Source organism: Numida meleagris, chromosome 2, assembly GCF_002078875.1.
Source record: "Numida meleagris isolate 19003 breed g44 Domestic line chromosome 2, NumMel1.0, whole genome shotgun sequence".
Taxonomy (NCBI): Eukaryota; Metazoa; Chordata; class Aves; order Galliformes; family Numididae; genus Numida; species Numida meleagris.
Genome location: NC_034410.1, coordinates 93,764,811 through 93,784,591, shown reverse-complemented (window position 1 = coordinate 93,784,591; position 19,781 = coordinate 93,764,811). Strand labels below are relative to the sequence as shown.

At 36.5% G+C, this 19,781-nt stretch overlaps 1 protein-coding gene across 1 annotated transcript in view; it reads right to left on the bottom strand.

Moving 5' to 3' along the window:
• Positions 1 to 14,092, bottom strand: part of CDH19 (cadherin 19) — a 117,704-nt gene extending 103,612 nt beyond the window's left edge. The window contains exon 1 of the mRNA XM_021388524.1: positions 13,826 to 14,092. The gene's annotated coding sequence lies outside the window, so the exon portion shown is untranslated. The remainder of the gene's footprint in view (positions 1 to 13,825) is intronic.

Below are 19,781 nucleotides of genomic sequence, written 5' to 3'. Positions count from 1 at the left end.
GTGGTGCAGCTATACAAGAAACTGAGATATTAATAGCTTGCTACCTCCAAAAGGGAAACAGCAATATCCTGTTTCCTAACCTCAGCTCCTTACACACTCCTGCCTACACAGCTCCACCCAACCTTGAGACATCGCGAGCACTTTCTGTGTTTTAGACCAGTTTCATTAACTAAATCTGGAAAAAAGAGGAAACAAAAGACAAGAAAAGCAAGGAATGTTCTGTTGTTAGAGCAAGTTGGATGGGTTTATCCACCCTTTTCTTCCACAGACTCTAACAAGAATTTGCCTTCAGGAGCAGACATGACAGAGTAGATGTGAGAGAAAGGGTGGGACAGCAGAAAGAGGAGAGCATGCATGAAATGGGGAGAGAGAAATTGGAGAGGAGAGGGAGAAGAGTAGTAGTGAGAAGAGAGATACACCCTTGCAGCAGTAGAGAATAGTCAGGTCTTACCTGTTGTCTCTCTGATCTGCATCCTGAGAAGGGATTAACTCTTTTTGGATGTCAAAATAACTGACTGTTTTTTCCCTCAATTTCAATTAAGGGGTAACATGGGGATAATTCTGTTATATGAAGTAATTTTGCTTAAATAACTACACTGGTAACACATTGGATTTTCTATTTAGAGTTCTCATTTCCCAATTTTTAAAAATCTAATCTGTCAATAGAAAGATCTCTGCATTGTGCTTATGTTTAGTTACTAATTCTAAGTAACAGCACTTAAAGATAAATGCTCCACTGCTTCCCAAAATTAATGGCATTTACTAGTTTTATTGAAAACTGAGTTTTAGTTCAGTTGTGTTACTGAGATTACACAGATCTCTAACCCAATGGGACTGACACAGGAAGCCTGTAGAGAACATATTTGTACCATATCCATATACCAGTAAAATAGAAAAAAAGTTTCATTTTGCTGCCTAAAAAACCTTACCTTCTCTTTGTGAAATTTGCTTTGTTCATGTCCCTTGTGACTTAGTTTAACTGAGAGAAATTTGGAGGGGCTTTTCTTTCTCTTTTTTTTTTTGTTGTTTTTTGTTTTTCTTGCCTGAAGTGTAAACTCAGGCTTTATCTTTGATCTCATCTTTATGCATATTCATAGCTGGAGACACCTCACTAGAATTAATGAGCACCTTCAGCTGGAGTTAGCTGTCCCATGTGATGTTCTGGATTCAAAATCAAGAACTCAGTTACTGCGTACTGCTATTGCAATTATTCTTTGACTTTGCAAAGGAGTTGGGACAAGTGTGTAAAGCTTTGGTTGACATCAGAGTGAAAAAGACGACTAATTTTGAGATTGGCCTTAACTTTGGGAGCTGCTGTGGGCTTCAGTGGGGTACTGCAATAGCCGATGACCTCTAGATAACTTCATTAAATGACTTAATCCAGACTCAAGCCTAACTCCAGAATAAACATGTCTTTGTGAATACATCTAATTCTCTGTCTCTTTGATGAAGTTCCCAAACAACACTGGTTCTAGCGATGGTTTTCCTAATGCATCCTATCACATCAGCTGTTACAATCACTGCAGTCATTTTACATGCGCTATGGAAGAGATACTAGATGTGGAAGAAATTAACTTCTCTTGATCTGCAAATTAAAATCTTTCCACATGTTGGAGCCAAGTGGAATTTTCATTCAAACAAAATTAACATTAAAAAATTCTATTATATTTAAGTATGTGTCCTATTTTGCAAAGACCTTACAAAAGATTAGGTATTGAGTTTCTAATATTGAATACAGCCAGTAGCCTCTTTTCTATTGCTTCTTTTGTTGCATAAGTTGAAGGCTCAAATCTGTGTACAATGGAAATGGATGTCTGGCAGTTTACAGTTCACTGTTTATAACCAAACTACATTTGGTTATGCAGCTAGGAAAGTAGGTTTATGAGAATATAGTTGAGAAAACACATTCCTGCTCTGGATATTGTTATGAATTTTTGATGAAAACATAAAATGTGCCTGTGTGACTACAGACCATTCTTTATTTTCAACAGGTGAATCAAAATCTAGCTTTCCAGCTTATAAAAGAAACTGATAAATGTTGGTGATGGATTTTGAATCTGAAGAACATTTTCCACCATTAACGGTATAGGAGTAAATAGAAAATTGGAGCATGGCTCATATAAAAGATAATAAAACTGTAGAACAAGATACAAGGAAATGAGAATAAAGGAAAGAGTATAAATGAGTTCAGGAGATTTCTAGGACACAATTGTTTCTCAACAAGGAAGAGAGTGATGGATATGATGAAAAGGTAACTTGAAATGGGGGAATAAGATAAACCTGGGGGGTGGGGAGGAGTGGAAAGTACACATGCTGAGCTGCTTGGGCACTTTATATTTCAAAAGTGTCTCATGTTCACTAACCTCTGATGGAATTCTTTATCACTTTGATTTGATCTTACTGCAGGGTGCACTGTGGCAGACTTTTGCCAGAGCTGCCCATTGCTTCAATGAGAGCTGTTAGCTAGAAAGTGTGATGCTGTCTTTAATTATTTCCCTTGAAATATGGTGCCCTATTGTGTGTATTGCATATTATTTTTAAATAAGACTCTCAAGCCTCCAAGAAAACCACATGTGGCCAAGTTTAGCTGAGGCAGTCCTAGGTTTTTGTATGCTATTTCAGGGGACATTTTCTCTTTTTCTTTTTACAGTAAGATTCATATGGCTTGATTTTCATTTTGGTAATCAAGATGTCTATGATATAGCAGCTATTACCTACTTGTTTGTTCAAGTCATATCATCATCCTGAAAAAAAAATGTTTCACAGCTCATTTTCACCACTCATATGTTGGGACAGCTATTATGTGACAAGATAGTTGCCAGTTTGAATTATTTCAATGAGTTAGCAAGCTGGCCTAAAATAATGAACAAAATAAGAAAAAATGGTACAAAACACTTCTTGCTGCCATTGAGAACAGGTGACTGTAAACACAGTTTATTCTTTCTCTTCTCACTTCTTCCTGTTTTAGAAAGGCAGCAAACCTGGGTCGTTCATCTTTCTTCAGCTGACTCTAACTGGGTGTTTTCTACACTAGTAGGGGCCAATGGAAGTTCAAAATTTCTGTATCAGATTGTGAAGATAATAATATATTATGCACAGCTTTGCTTTTGTTTTTTTCCTAAGCTCTCTTTCCTGTTGTTTTCAACTGGAGCAGCAGCAGACCCAACATACCACTTATGTATAATTAAATAGACTGCATTATCTGATTTCAATTGGCATGTGTTCTCTGAAGAGAACACATACACTGTTAAACTTAGAGACTTCTTGTTCTTTTCAGTTGCAGAAGTAACAGAGGCCACAGCTAAAATCAAGAGAGAAATTTGGCAAAGAAAAATAGGGAAAACTGATTGCATCGCTACTCTTTCACTTGATTTCTTCTGCTTTATCTATAACCATGACCATACTCAGTCTTTAAGTTATAAACATAAGTAAATATCTGAACCTGAGGAAGTCAGAGAGCATTGTCTTATTTTTTGTTTTGTTTTGGTTTTGATCAGGTTGCTTTTTTTTGTTTGTTCACTTCAACACAGTTATTCTAAGGTTTGTGTGTGGTTTGTGAGCTCTGTCTGGAAATACAGAGAGGAAGATGATCCTCTCAGGAGGTTGGACCTGCGTTCACACAGCACTGAGCACTGTGTCTGTGATCCAGCAAAGCATTTAAGGTTAGTTTATCTTTAAGCAGAATCCCATTGAAATAAGTGGCATGACCCATATACTTAAATTTAAACTCACAGTTGAGTGCTTTGCTGGATTGCAGCCAGCAACCACAGTGCTCAGCACCTTGCAGGACTGAACTCCCTCTCATCTTAAACACTGGCCTAAGGCAAGATATACAGAGATGTGTGAATACATGTTCTTTATAGTTGGGAGGTTAAATAGAGTATTATTCTCAAGATTACTTCATATTTCATTCAGTAAAAGACATTCTCTTGCTTCTTATAACTCTTGCCAGTTGTACTGAAAGTGAGGGTATTACAATTCCGAAAGAATTTCACCGAGCCTGTCATTCATCTTTCTTTTTTTGATCGTGCTGAATTTCATAACTCAAGAGATTCAGGTCAAGCTGGTGTTCTGAATTAAGGTAATTTGTTAACACACGTTTTTTAAATCCCTGCCATATTCTGCTGACAAAGGCTGATTTAATATTCAACAGATTCAACACATCTCTAGTGCCAATATACATTTTAAATGAAAGTGTATTTTACAGCTTGGACTACCTTGAGCCATTTGGATCTGACTGAACGTCAGGAGCTTCAGGCAGATAAAGTTAAACATTTCTGTACCTGAACAAGTTTTTTTTTAAAGCTGTTTGGAATAGTGAGACCTACCACTCCGCTTGAAATATGGATATGTTTTGAATGTTTTCACAGCAGAAAACATATAGAAACAATGGTTGAGGTCTGTTGAGGTGTGTTACTGATGTGGGGACATATTTAGTATGTAGAATATTTATATCTGTAACAGTAGGAATTCAGATCAATTAGATAAGGAGAAAGTAGTTGCAAGTTTGCACGAAATGTATTACTTTATTTTTTTTATAGTTTTCAAATACACATCAAAACCACCCACTGCACTGTTCCCGTCAGATAGAAACAACTGTAATGTCTGCAAAGTAAAATTATTGATGCATAAATGTATATATAATTTGGCTTTATCACAGTGTATTTAAAGGTAATCTCAAATCAGTCTACTGAGAGTAACTTTGGCTGTAAATGTGGATTCATTTGAGAGATGTTTTTCTCCTTTTTTTTCCTCTTTATTTCCCTTAAGCATCCTTGTGAAATTGAAGTCTACATCTTTTATCTAAATATCAACCAATCCAACTTTTTGTCTGCACAGACTAATGGTACATTCCAAGTTTTATTTACTTGATTATAAATTCTGGTTTCATGGGATACAATCACTTTTCTGTTCTCAATTATTCACTGAATGGTGACATTACTCAGAATTCCATTTAGATGATGCAAATGACCTAATCGGCTTGTCTTCTACCATGGCAATAACTGAATTCAAATGTCAAAGCAAACTTAGTAAACAAAATCTCTCTTATGTAACTGAAATTATGCTACAGGAAGCGTAGGAATATTTACAATAGAAACTTTCCCGTATATTACATAGGTGTACACTTTCGTACTCATGTTATGCACTGACATTTCAGTATTTTGTGTTCTAAGCAAAGAGGAAAGAAAAAATACAGAACAAGTAAATAAAAAAAAAACTAAATTAAAGCAAAAATACATTTATCTGTCTATGGCTTCTATGGTAAGCTATGCCTTTATTCAAAGTTTGAGCAAATCTTATATGAAGCTAATATTTCTTTTTTTTCAACAGCTGATCATAGTTGGTCTGTTTTCTCTATTTATTTTACCTCCAATAAAAAGCCCAAGTCAAACAAGCAATGAATAAGCATCAACAGAGTATTGGTAGAAATAGCCATAACAACTCATTGTATTTTTTATATGTTGTAACATGAGTCACAGTTTGGATATATCCAAATTTACTATAAATTGTACAGCTTGATAGCAGTTTAGTCTTAACAGCATCCAGATTGCTGGGAAACAGCTGCCTGTTTCCGCTTAGAAGGCCTGTACGCCTATGGCTGGGCTTGTTGTATTAATTACACGTCCTGTTCTCAACCCTTGGTTACTATATAGGCTTTCACAAAACTACCACGTAAAAGATGGACATTGTCTTCTGGTTTATCTCAGATATGAAGAGGTGCTGTTCCAAAAAATAATGCTTAAAACTCCAACCCAGTCCTCACAGACACAGTGATTTGGTGGCATTGTGGCAAAATGTAGTGATAAGAACTGGTGATGTGCTGACAGCAAGACTGTCAAACTTGTTTTTCTCTTCAGCATAATTCTTGGCTAACTGTGAATGAAATTTTATTGTTTTGCAACAATTCTAATATGGTATTGCTGCAAGAGAAAGGTGTAGCATACATAGCTAGCAATGTTATCCATACTTCATCACACCTGCTCCCACCTTCCAAGTTGTTTGTACTTTTAATTCCCTTTCTTTTATAACATTACTTTCCTGACTTGTCCTATGTATTCTTTCAAGTTGAAGATGAAGGCTGAAGTCCGGTGATCTGCAAAATGAATCATTATCTGAGAATCCTTTTAGGAAATCAAGAGTATTTGGTACGTTACATTTGTGGCATTCATAGAATCACAGAATGGCCCGGGTTGAAAAGGACCTCAAAGATCATCTAGTTTCAACCCCACTGCTGAGTGCAGGGTTGCCAGCCACGAGACCAGGCTGCCCTGAGCCATGTCCAGCCTGGCCCCGAATGCCTCCAGGGACGGGGCATCCACAACCTCCTTAGGCAATCTGTTCCACAGCGCCACCACCCTCTGTGTGAAAAACTTCCTCCTAATATCTAACCTAAATCTCCCCTGTCTCAGTTTAAAACCATTCCCCCTTGTCCTGTTGCTATCCACCCTCGTAAACAATTGTTCCCCCTCCTGTTTATATGCTCCCTTCAAGTACTGGAAGGCCACAACGAAGTCTCCCCAGAGCCTTCTCTTCTCCAAGCTGAACAAGCCCAGTTCCCTCAACCTTTCTTCATAGGAGAGGTGCTCCAGCCCTCTGATCATCTTGGTGGCCCTCCTCTGAACTCGTTCCAAGAGCTTATTGTACTGGGGGCCCCAGGCCTGGATGTAGTACTCCAGATGGGGCCTCACAAGAGCCGAGTAGAGAGGGACAACCACCTCCCTCTCCCTGCTGGCCACTCCTCTTTTAATGCAGCCCAGAACATAGTTGGCCTTCTGGGCTGCCAGCGCACACTGCTGGCTCATGTCCAGCTTCTCATCCACCAGGACTCCCAAGTCCTTCTCTGCAGGGCTGCTCTCAAAGGGTCTGTAGATACACCTGGGATTGCCCCAGCCCAAGTGCAGCACCTTGCATTTGGCCTTATTACACCTCATTAGATTCGCATGAGTCCACTTCTCCACCCTGTCCAGGTCACTCTGGATGGCTTCTGTTCTCTCCAATGTAGGGCACTGTTATGATAGATTTGGGGGTGAGGGACAAAGCTAATAAGCCTACACATATCAGTGTCCATAAGAAATGTTTGAAATTCTTATTGATAAAATTCACAATTGCACTGTCTGTAGCTTAGATATATATCCAAGCTGGTGTTGCAGAGCTCTCTAACTTGCAAATCTGACATTTATTTTACTGTAAGTGAGAGATTCTTATAAACACCATATTATTTGCTACACCAAACCATATGAATCTAAGATAGAGATAGAGGCGTTGAATTTGAATTAATATTATTTCTTTAGTCAATGAACCAGTTGGAGATACGTGCAGAAATCTGTTTTTTACAGGAATCAAAGTCTGAGACCTGTTTCAATAATGAAATAAAGTTAAATAAGAAAAATAAAGAAGAGTTAATAGTGAATATGGGATTCCCAAATGAAAATCAAAAAAGAACCGTGTCAGCACTGGCTTTGTTTGAGTCACAGCAGAGATATAAAATCCGCATTTTTCATGCAGTTATACAAATCAAATATTAAATAATTAATAAAACGATTATTAATTTTTTATAAAATGTTATCCCCCAGCAGTATATGAAAATATTTTCTTCACTCTGGAACTATTCCATAAATTTAGGAGTTGCATATTATCTTAAGCGCTGTATTTATATCTTTGATCTGACCATATCTTACAGTTACAACTATCAGCCCAGATTGTTAACTGATATTTATGCTCAGCAGCCCAAATTATATTTATATATATAATATAAAAAAATTCACCCAGAAACATTCTGAAGCATGCAAAGCATGATAAAATCAACTAAAGATCATTCACTTAAATTGTATTTTATAATTCATAGATGAAAATCAGCCTCAGAATTGTTTACTGCCTCTGCAGTCTTCTAATATGTATTTATCTTCTGCTCATTTTTTCTTTCAGATTTATGTGAAATAGTAGTAATTTTAAGCTTCCAGTGTGCTTGCCACAACAACCTGTGCAATCAGATCATAAATGGCCTACAACAGGTAAGCCAAGTCATCTACATTATTTTGCTACAACTTGATGCTTCTTTGGGCATTGAATTAAAGACCACCATGTTTCACACAGATAAAACTACACTGACAATCAATCCTACACACTTCAGCCTTCTTACTCCACTTTTTATCATTCTGTAAAAAGAAGTAAAATTTTCAAATAAAGCCTTAAATACAGAAAGAAGAATTCACTTAATTTATGTCTACTTGCAGGAAGTCATAGCTAGATTTTCTACAGCTTTCATGAATGTTTTGTGAATGTTTGGACTCCGCCTGCCACAGCTTGTGGTTATTCATGTCATACTTGAAACTTAACAGAAAAGGACATTGAGAATATAAGGAACCTCTTTTCATTACTGAAGTAGGTACATACAAGTATCTTCAAGACTATTCTATTCCCTATTTTTCGTAAATGGAATGTGACAAATTAAATGATGATGAGACCATTTATCAATCCAGTGTAGCAGAGAACAACAAACATGACAGCATCTTTGAAACTTAGAATCTCAGAAGGGTTCCAGGCAGCAATCTGGTAAATCTGGGTAGGCTCAAATGGCAAACAAAAGCATTTATGGTAATATAATTTTCTTCTTCTTCTTTTTTTTTTTTCCCACATGTTGAAGGATAAAGTATAGATTAATTTTGACTATTGCATTAGGACAATCTTTCAGGTGATAAGAATATTTTAAATACAGAATATACACCTTTTTCAGAAAATTGAAGTTCTATTCAGCCTAGGAATACTGTGGAATTATATAATTTTTGCCTGTCTCTGCAGGAGACATTTCTAACGCTTTTAGAAAAATAAACTTTGCATTGAAAAAGCAAATATTACTCTCTTTGTTAAAGGAATAGTTCACACTGCAAACTGTTTTATTCATTATAATCTTCTCTATACCTGTGCGAGGTATTTAAAGGCTTGGCATCTCATTTGCTAGTTTAACATGATTTTGGTTTTCCACTTTCCTACATAAGCTTCATCAATTTTACAAAAAAAAAAAAAAAAAAAAAAAAAAACCCACAATTTTTTAATGCTTTGGTTGTTCAATGAATAAAGGCCCATTTCTGATTGTTTCTATACATATGTATATATGTTGTCCGAATTTTAAAAAAAAAAAAAAAAAAAAAAACAAATGTTAATGTTGATTACATTTGTTTCACTAGTATCCTAAAGAGATCAATGTTTGAACAAAATTTTTGACTCAAAAATTAAAGCTTGCAAGAATGAAACCTGTTAGGAGAGGTACTGCTGTACCTTTCTCTCCCTTCTGACATCACATTAAATTCAAGCAGTACTGCTTAGTGTATCAGTTAGATACTACTAACATTAAGCAGCGCATGCACACACACTTTCACATAGATGCAAATTTACTCCCACTGTTTTGAGAAATAAAAAAAAACAGTATTCCTTAAATGTTACTTCATATAACTAAATTAAAGTTCTGTTCTTTGACTAAGCAATGTGTATTCTGAACCAATGAAAGACACCTTTTAAGCAATTTAGTATGTTGCTAATCCTGCTTGTTTCTTTGGAAAAGGTACTAAAATCTAAAAAAAAATCTAAAAATTTAAATCTAAATCATTTATATCTTCTGTGATTTTGTCATATTTGTCATGTTATCTCCACAGAGCCTGTGTGAATTAACAATGAATTGGAAGTTTTGATTAAGGCACAGATCAGGAAAGATGAATATGGAAACTTACACAAAGAAAAGCACTTCTAATACAGAAATGTGATTTTATGATAAACTTAAATAATAGAAGATATCAGGGATAAATAGCAAATGGCATCAGCTAAGATTGGTTTTTATTCTATGAAAGATCAACGATCATGTTTCTCAATGGTGTTTTAATATGGGAAGATATCACACAAGGTCTATTGACTGTATAAACAGTTGATTCATTTCTCTTTTGCAGCACACAAGCAGGGTTATAACTGTGGAAGAATGGAAGAAAGATGATATTGCACTGTTAAGGTGTTGGTGGACTTGAAGCAAAGGTCTAAAAAAGTTTTCCGAGTAAATTTTCATATTATTCAACCTCTGGGAGAGTTATCATTAACACTTTAATGAAAATTGCCAGCAAGAATACATCTGTACATATATATATATATCTGTATCTATATTCTTGTTATCTTCCTCTGATGTAGATGTATATATACTGCTGCACTATTGTACGTGTAGTAAAATTATATTGAGAAAATACTAAACTTCATTTTATTGACTTCTCCTTTGAGGAACTAAATGTCAAAGTCCCACACCTGTTAATCCATAGCAGAAGAAAAATCACAGTTAAATTTAATGAAAGACCGTTCGATCTTAAGACAAATTTTTCTTTGTGTTTAATCTAGTTTGATTATCCATGACTGAACAATAAAATACACTGATTGATTTGTAGTAAATCATTCAAATAATTTACTGTAAGATTTTAATTATAAAGTTGTTAAAGTGCTTTTAATATTTAAAATTATTGCATATATTTGACATACTTCAGAGTCTTTTTTACAACTGTACTGGCATATTCATTGTGCATTTGTATATATTTTTGAACATTTTGAAAAGATGAATGTATTACTAGGAAGAACCAAAACAAATCAAAACAAGAAACTTAATCAATCCATACAAGGATTTCCGTAATGGGCTCTATTTTTCAAGTACATTGAAGACAAAGGAAATAGATTTCCTATCTATTCTAATTCTTGGCATGAAATCCTCCTCATTTGTAGATCACAGACCTGACAGTCTGGAAAGGCAATGATTTCATTTTCTTTTGGTGTCTCACATCCATTTATTTCTAGAAAAATAGACAAATGGTTTAGAATTGTATACACAGAGATCAGAGTGAAGTCTGTTGATGGCTGTATTTTGCCTCTGAAGGAAGAGTAGGATTATATCACATTCACTATGTGCACTGTGACTGAATGCATTGTTCATAAATGTCCTCGTAGGATCAGTTGTACAATTTTTGTGTACAGTAATATACTAAAGTTTCTAGACAGACAAAATTTACAGAGATACAACTGAGCCATCCTGTACTTTAAAATGTTGATAAAGGGGAATGTGAGTCTTTACATTCCTGAAGAGGAGCAAAAAATAAATATATGTGACTGACTAGTTAGTATACACTCCATAATTAAGTAAATTGAGTAATTTGAAGACTAAGCACAGCTAGGCAGGTAGTGTAAAAAAAACCCCACTTTTATTAAGGAAAATGAAACTCTGCTTCCATCAGAGGGACAATGCTATATTCAGGCTATGGAAAACCAGTTACTAGACTATGAATTAGACAGTGTTTGTTGCTCATCCTGTGAGACTTACAATATCATAACATAGGAAAATATGCAAACAGCCCTGCCCACCCTGCAGCTGCTTGTATAGGAACTCTTCATGCTTCGTGAGACAGTAAAGATTTTGCTGTTGTTGTTGCTGAATTCCCATTGTCATAATCCTTTTTTAGGCCATCATAAAAAATTACTGAGATGAAATGGACTTTGCACCACCATTGTGAGAAGAAAGCATTTAATGCAGTCCAGACACATAAAAATCTTCAAACCTTTAAGCTCTGTGTGAGGCACGGATAAAAATGTGATTCCACAGTAGCAACAGGAAAGAATAGACATAGATACTGATTACTCCTCCCTGTTGCCTTCATGATCCTTTCCTGGGGAAAAGAACTAAGAGGATTTTTTACTTCCATCTTTTATATTTCATAGCACGAGCCTTCCAGCAGTAAGCCAGGATAGGAAGGGTAATTGGACCAGGCTTTCTACCATGTAATGACCCCAAAACTGAAGCCTTTCCTTGGTTAGTCACTCTTATTACTGCTGCACAGGAAGAAGTGAATGGATAAATATCCAGTACTCTTCTGACTCTCAACAAACATTAGAAGAGTGAAGTATGTTAAGCATGATAAAATTGTCGTGATATTTTGCAGAGAGGCCTAAAATTTTTGGTAGAAACTGAACAAAAATATCAAGCTGCTATTTCCAGGCACTCAAGACTGAAAGAAAAAATACAGGAGTTATTGAGTAGTGCTCTGGCATTATATCACAACTTTAATTGATCAGATGTATCAATGATAAATTGGATACATTGACCTTGTTGATCAAAGCAAGACCTAGAATAATTCTAAGCTCTTGAACCAATTCTAAGATAATAAATAGGTTTAATACATAGACTATCTTCTGATTATTAATATTGTTCAGACATATTACTTTCAGGACAGTTTATACTTAACTATTGCTGTTTTAAACTGAATATTAATAATGAACAGAGGAGGCATACAATGGTTTGTAATACTTTCTGTTTATTTATTATAAAGCTAAGCTGAGAAATAAAGCATATGACAAAAAGTAGAAACAATCCTGATTAATTTATTCACTTTCCTATTCTTAGCTTTAAACTATTTTAAAAAAATCCCATCCATAAAAAAATGAATTCTCAAAAAATAAAAATTAAGCACACCCACCCACACCCACAAAGACCTGTAATCTCTAATGTTTTTAATTAATATTTGATTTTGAAATGTAGACCTTTCTTGTTTTCCAAAAATGAAAAAAATACCTGAACAGAAAGTCATTTTAATGAAACAGCTAAATCTGGAACAAGTAACTAAAACTTAAAAATCCTGAAGTAGGTTACTTTAATGATATCAAAGTCTTTTTTTTTTCATTTAAAACACAGAAATATCTATTCATATTGCTTTTAACTTTTTTTCCTCAAAAAAATTATTTAGAACATTTCTAGTTAGTTGATACAGACTGCATAAACAGTTTAGTACCAGCTGTGAGAATGTTTTAAAAATGTTTTTAAATGTTTGCAATCTGTGTATCCTCAATGTTGGAGGCTGCCACTTCTGATAAAAAGGATCCCAAATCTGCACTGAAATGAGTGTTTAAATGTCCTTACTGAGTCCTGCATCAATCTCTGTGAGTCACACTGTAATACTCAGGACTCTTTGGTTCAGAACCTAAGAATAGGATTGATAAAGGTCCATGATTTCCTTCAAAAGCTCTTCCAGTTTTCCTGGTACGAGATCAGAGATACTGCAACCTTTTTTGATTCCTTCTTTCACACTCTTGTTCTTCAGAGCCAATTATGAATTTCTAATTTAATGTTTGCCATGCTGTAGCCAGTGTAGTCTATAATACTTATGTTTCATCATAACTATAATCTGACATAATTCTGAGACAAAACTACAAACCCTGCAGTTCTTACATCAACCACTGAACTTCTCATAGTCAGGATTAGAAGATGGCTTCAAAATCAGATATTGAAGAATAGAGGGAGCCAAGATTCATAATTGAAAGATAATGACAGAGGCATTCATCTGTGAAGTGTATGTGTGCTTTCAATTAGTTGCAAATGTTCTTTATACAGCTCAATATATGAGACACATCATTTGTAAAACCCACACAACCTTTCAAACAACAGACACTCTTTAGGACAACCCGGAGTATTTGAAACTGAGGAAAATGCATGGACAAATAGAAGTGAGAAGAGGAAAACTCAGTGTGTGCTACCTGTGATGTGTCAAAGGTAAGGTTCAGTGAAACAGTTACTTTCCAACTATTAAACTTATCCTGTGAATATGCACAGCACTTTTTCAGAGGTGCAGGACACTTTTACATGTAATGCGCTCTTGATCATCAACTTCATCTATATGACCCCATCCTACACACAAGGAAGTTAAGGTTGTGCTGCTGTCAAGACCAATCCTCTCTCAAAGTATAATACCCTAAGGGAGTCAAAAACAGGTGCTGGAGTTTAGAGGGTAGATGTGCAAGTGAAAAATAAATGTCATACCTGCTCTCTTTGTAAAATCAGCTGTGCTCCACTGTCAGGGAATTCCTCTTAAGTTCCTTTTCTCTATGTAGTTGTGTCTCAGCATTCTCTCCTTTTGTACATCATTTACCACTACCAGCACTGGGAGTTACACCAGCATCTGTGGGATTCGTAGTATGTTTTGAATGAAAGCTCTCCCTGTTACCTTTAACAATGCCAATTGTTCTAAATCCCCAGCACCCTGCTCTTGCCTTTGGTACTTAGAAACAACATTGCTGGCTGCAGTGAGAAAGGGTTTTGAATAAACATTAGGCAGACAGGAAACTTACTTCTACATATAATCTTTACATAAATTTGTATTTTAAACATTGGAAAGTTTTAACGTTCTTTACTTTGAGTGACAAAATTAGAAGCCTACTTTATTAACTGACAAAAAAGTGTTTAAGTAAAGACCATTTTCATCCTAAACTCCAGTAGGAAGAGTTAAGCATTTCTGATTCAAGATATCACTGCACTACATGGACAAGTTTGAACTCAGGGTTGAGGGCACACACTCAAGAGGTTCTCACATTGTAGATACATTGCAGACAACAATTCTATCGCACTGTCCTTCTGTAGAAGCAGTTTTTCTTCCTTCAAAATTGCTTCCCAGTACGATAACACCTCTGGTACAAATCTGCATCAGTCAGCCTTAAGAAGTGTTGGGCATGAGGAAACTTCCTGATGCATGGCAAGCTCTGACTCATCTCTCACCATGCTGTCCAAGCAAGCTGTCAGTGGCTGCTGTGATAGCAAGAAAAACATCTGACATCTATAAGAAGGAGACTGCCTAAGGATTTCTGTGTTCCCTGTTTGGGAGTCACATGCATTCAAAACAAAGAAAGCAGAGTAATTCCTCAGTTTGTGTTCTGTCCTTGACATTGGGAGTTTTTGGAGGCATCCATAAACACATTAAAACACATTTTTTTGGAAGACAAGATCACAGAGTTGTGAGGAGCAATTCCTAAAATTAGATCCTAACGATCACCCTGTCATCATATGTGTTGAGAATTTGTTTCTATCGAGACCAATCTAACCCCACATGGATTTGGTGACTATCCATACAATTAAGATATATAATTTATATCTAATTATAAAAATAGCTATACACTTTCCTCCATCTGTATTATTTATAAGCTTCATTGCCATTCAACAACCTCATTTAATTCTGTACAGATCTAGTAGTACTCCCTAATACATTGATTTTTGCACAGTAAAACAAATTTTCTGACTTTATAGGTGTTGATATTTGTGAACAAGATAGATGAGTAGTTTCCTGACCATTCTCAGGCATTGTGCTAATTCAGGACAGAGAGAAACATGCTTTTGGGGGTGCATGTGCTCTCTTACAAAAACACTTTTTAGCGTTTCAAAGTGTAGCAAGTATGGTGAACACAATTCTTTTCACACTATGTTATTTCTCTGATTTTCACTCAAGTGAAAAATGATTACTTAATTCCAGCAGTTCTTCACTGAGTTTAAGGGTTTTTAGGTTTATTACAGAGTGTGTAGATATTGAGAACATCTGCCAAAGATATTTTGTATTGCCTGTATGTGGAAAATTTAAAAAAAAAAAAAAAACAAAACATTGCATGGTTCATATCAGATTGTTTGGTCAGATGAGCATTTACTACTCTTCATCATCAGTGGAAATAAGAGGAAGGAAAAAGTCTTTTCAAACATGATAATTATTTGTTTATCCACACCCACTATTGGTTTATGGCTATGGATATTTCCAGCTTACTGCAGAGATACAGTTCAGTTTGTCTTTAAAAGTTACTGCCTTTGGCAACGGCTTACAAAGAATCTGGACCCTGGATTTATTCTCTAAGAAAATTCTCCTGGAAGAATGTCTAAGAGGCCATATGTTTTTTTCTTTTCCTCTGCATACTAACAGAGGTGATTATCATCCTTTATCTCTTCTAGCCTGCAGGACTTGTTTTATTTAAACTTCAATTTGTCTGTATGAATTAAGCATACACACTTTACTTTCATATTTTACACCATTTATATTAGGAATTTTTTTTACTGTGAGTATTGAAGAAGTATCTCTAAAACATATTTATATTACAGCAAGCAAAGCAATATAAGCCATAACTATTAGAATGAAAAACGCTCATACATATAGGAAGGCACGTTCTAGCTTTCAGCAGTTTGCAGAACAAAATAGAAAAGACAGATTATGAAATACATTTTCTTTTCAAAAATTTCATAATAAATATCCATAGGAATACTCATAAATTCAAAAACTCCAAACAGCAATATTTTAAATTTGGTTTGTATATGAGAACTGCTGAGTCACAGCCTGAACCACTGACCGAGCACCTGGAGAGAAGACCCAGTCAGCCCTGGGAGCACAGGTGAAAGCAGTTCACCCCTGTTAGGCCTTCATGTGAGGGTTGACTGCCACTGAGGAAGGATCTCCTTCTGGGGGGTTCCCTACAAACCCAGCACCTTCATGATAGGGGTGAGCAATCTTCTCCCTCCCTTCCCACCTTTATAGCACCTTTCTATTGTGCTGGTCCTTCCACCTCTTGTGCAACACCTATTCCATTGTGTTTATCTTTCCAATTGCTACAATTTGGAAATAACATTCATGAACCTCAAAGTGTTACTGACTCAGGCAGGAATTTTGATTGGACTTCTTAAACCTCCAGTAGAACCACGTGGCTTTGACTGCTGAATGTCAGCACATGAATGAATGAATATACTTAAGAGGCTCTTGTCTCACATGTAAGACAACCAATTTCCATGCTCAGTAATCACAGTTTCTTAGACAGTAGAGCTAGAAACATGTTTAAATGCTGCCTGTCTGCCTCAGTTTGTCCTTAAGACCTGAAACTGAAAGCATGTTGCATGTTGTTGTGTATAAACACATACACTCAAAAGGTGTAGGCATAGGCAGGTAATTTAATTATATGTGTGACTTGACTTTTCCTCGAATTGTAAACCATGACTGAGGAATAGAGTTCCTCATTGATCTTCAGTTTCTGAAATGTCTGCTGGATGGACCTGGGACAGAGGGACTACACTGATGGTAATAAATGCTTACTTGCACCTTATTGGTTCCCTTCTCATGATTTTTTTTTTTAATTTATAAAGTTGCAGCAAGGTTTGCTTTGTTAGAATTATTTTTTTTAATTCTTCTTTTCAGGGGTAAGAGATTCATTTCAGCTTCAGAATGGGTTTAAAGTCTGTTGATTTGGAGGAGTTTGAGTGGTAAAAAGGAAATGCTAAAGGTTTTCACAGCAGAGCTGCTCTGTGTTTCTGTGAGTATAGGTTTCAGTGATTTCATTTGAGTGACTGTAGCAAAACAGAAGCACTGGTAGAAAGAAAAGAGGTTATCTGTAAGCAAAGGACTGAAATGCACCACTGACATTTGCCTTGTGTGTTAATCAGCAATTTAATAAAACTCCTGTTACCCAGATTCTGGTTGTTTAACATGGCAGGTGCAGCAGCTGTCTGTGTGGTAACCAATACAGAGAAGATGGTTTGCTTTTTTTTTTTTTTTTTTTTTTTTTGCTTAAACCAACCAGCCAACCACAAGCTATTTTTATCTTTTTTATCTTCTGCAGTGTCTGAAAGGGAATCCCTGGTTATCACATGAAAAAATTCTGATCATTGATGCTAAAGTCTGTGGGGAGGCTGGGTGTCAATATGAATACTTCCTGCTTCCTTTATGATCTTTAAAGCTGAACAGTTACTTTGGCTGCTTGTGGCCTTAAATTTGCACTGCCAGATGAAGGGGTTAATTTTTTTTCTTTTTTGTTCAAACCCAAAATTGTTCTGTGAAATGTTTAGGAGCAGAAGACTGAGCACAGCATTAACAAAACTAAGATATGATTTCCCTCACTTATTTCTTTAATAGAGACATCAATCTCCTTGTCGTGTTTTTGTTACTATACATATATTGCTAAACTTTTTTTTCAGGCTTATTTATTCTCATTTTACATTGAGGGAAGCTAATAAGCAAGCAAACCAAACCAAAAGAAGCATTAAACAGCAGAAGAGGAATTACAACTTGCTTCTTCCAAAGTGAAACACTAAATGCAAGTTGTTGCAGCAGGGAGTATGCTGTATTTAAAGGCACAGTGAACACTCACTTCCTTTTGCTATTTATAAGCATCTTTGTTTTTTGTTTTTGTTTTTTAAACTTATTTACTACATTGTATATAAGGTTCTGGAAAAGTTTTCAGTTTTACATAGTCATGTAAAACTGACTTGCTCCTACAGTCAGTTTAAACGCAGTAAAAAAAAAAAAAAAAAACAGCAGCAAACAGCTGCTGTCATCATAGCAAATGCAACTTTAGACATAGAAATGATAAGTGGTTGTCCTGGTTTAAGCTGAGACAGTCTTATTAGCAACACTAATGTTTTGGCCTGGCACTGAGCATGTTCTTATTCCTCAGCAACAGCCAAGTCTCTCCATGAGGAAGAGCCACTGCCTTTACGATGCTGTGGCAAGGGGTGGGTTGGAGACAGGGCAGCTGACTGGAATTAGGACAGGGGTTATTCCATACCACATGACATCATGCAGCAGGCCATGAAGCTGTGGGGGGAGCTGGGTATGGGTGGGCTGCTGTTCAAATATTAGTGAAATACTGCATTGTTAACTGGGTGTCAGTTGATGATTAGTTCATAGAATGGCTTGGGTTGGAAAGGACCTTGAAGATTATCTACTTTCAAACCCTTGCCAGGAACAAGGCTGCCAACCACCATATCAGGCTGCCCAGGGCCCCATCCAACCTGGCGTTGAACACCTCCATGGATTGGGCATCCACAGCTTCTCTGGGCAGCCTGTGCCAGCGCCTCACCATCCTCTGAGTGAAAAATTTTCTCCTTACATCCAATCTAAATTTCCCCTCTTTTAGTTTAAAAACATTCCCCCTTGTCTTATTACTATCTGCCTGTCTAAAAAGTTAATTTTCTTCCTGTTTATAAGCTCCCTTCAAGTACTGGAAGACCATGATGAGGTCTCCCAGAGCTGTCTTATTTCCAGGATGAGCAAGCCCAGCTCCCTCAGCCTTTTTTTTTGTAGGAGAAGTGCTCCAGTCCTATGTCATCTTTATGGTCCTCTGCTGCACCTACTCCAACAGCTCCACATCCTTCTTATGCTGGGGGCCCCAGGCCTGGATGCAGTACTCCAGATGGAGCCTTACAAGGGCAGAGTAGAGAGGGACAATCACCTCCCTTGCCCTGCAGCCACCCCTCTTTTGATGCACCCTTCTTTTTGGTTGCTCTTGAGGAGTTCTCCCAAACTGCACATATGCCACAGTTGTATTGTTAGCTGGGTGTCAGGACAGCAGGTGGCAAGTAGTTGCGTGATGAAAAATAATATATAGAGAGAAACATACAGAATCATTGCATTTTTTTCTTGTCTGTTTTCTTTTTTGTCTCGTTAAACACTTTTCAGCTCAACCCACAAGTTCTATTTTGTTTCCGGTTCTCTCTCTCATTCTACTTGATGGAGTGTGAGCAAACAGTTGTGTGGTGTTTAGCTGCCTACTGGGTTAAACCACAACAGCACTTTATACCTAAACTTTCTGTCTTTTCCTTGGATTTAATGGTTCATGGATCTTCATTTTCTTTTCTTTGATTTATCATTCAGACATCCCAGAATACTCAGGTTCCGCTTCCACGCTATGCTAATGCAAAATGATGGGTTCCTGGGAATTTCCACCTTATGTTTCATAGAATTATACAGTGGTTCGGGTTGAAAGGAGCCAATGCCCCTGTCATGGGCCGGGACACTTCCCACTACACTAGGTTGCCCAAAGTGCCATCCAGTCTGGTCTGTGAAACCTCCAGGGATGGAGCATCCACAGCTTCTCTGAGAAACTGTTCCAGTGCCTCAGAGTGAAGAATTTATTCTTAATATTTAATTGACATCTAGCTGCTTTTATTTTAAAAGCAGTAACTTGTTCTGTCACTGTAAGCC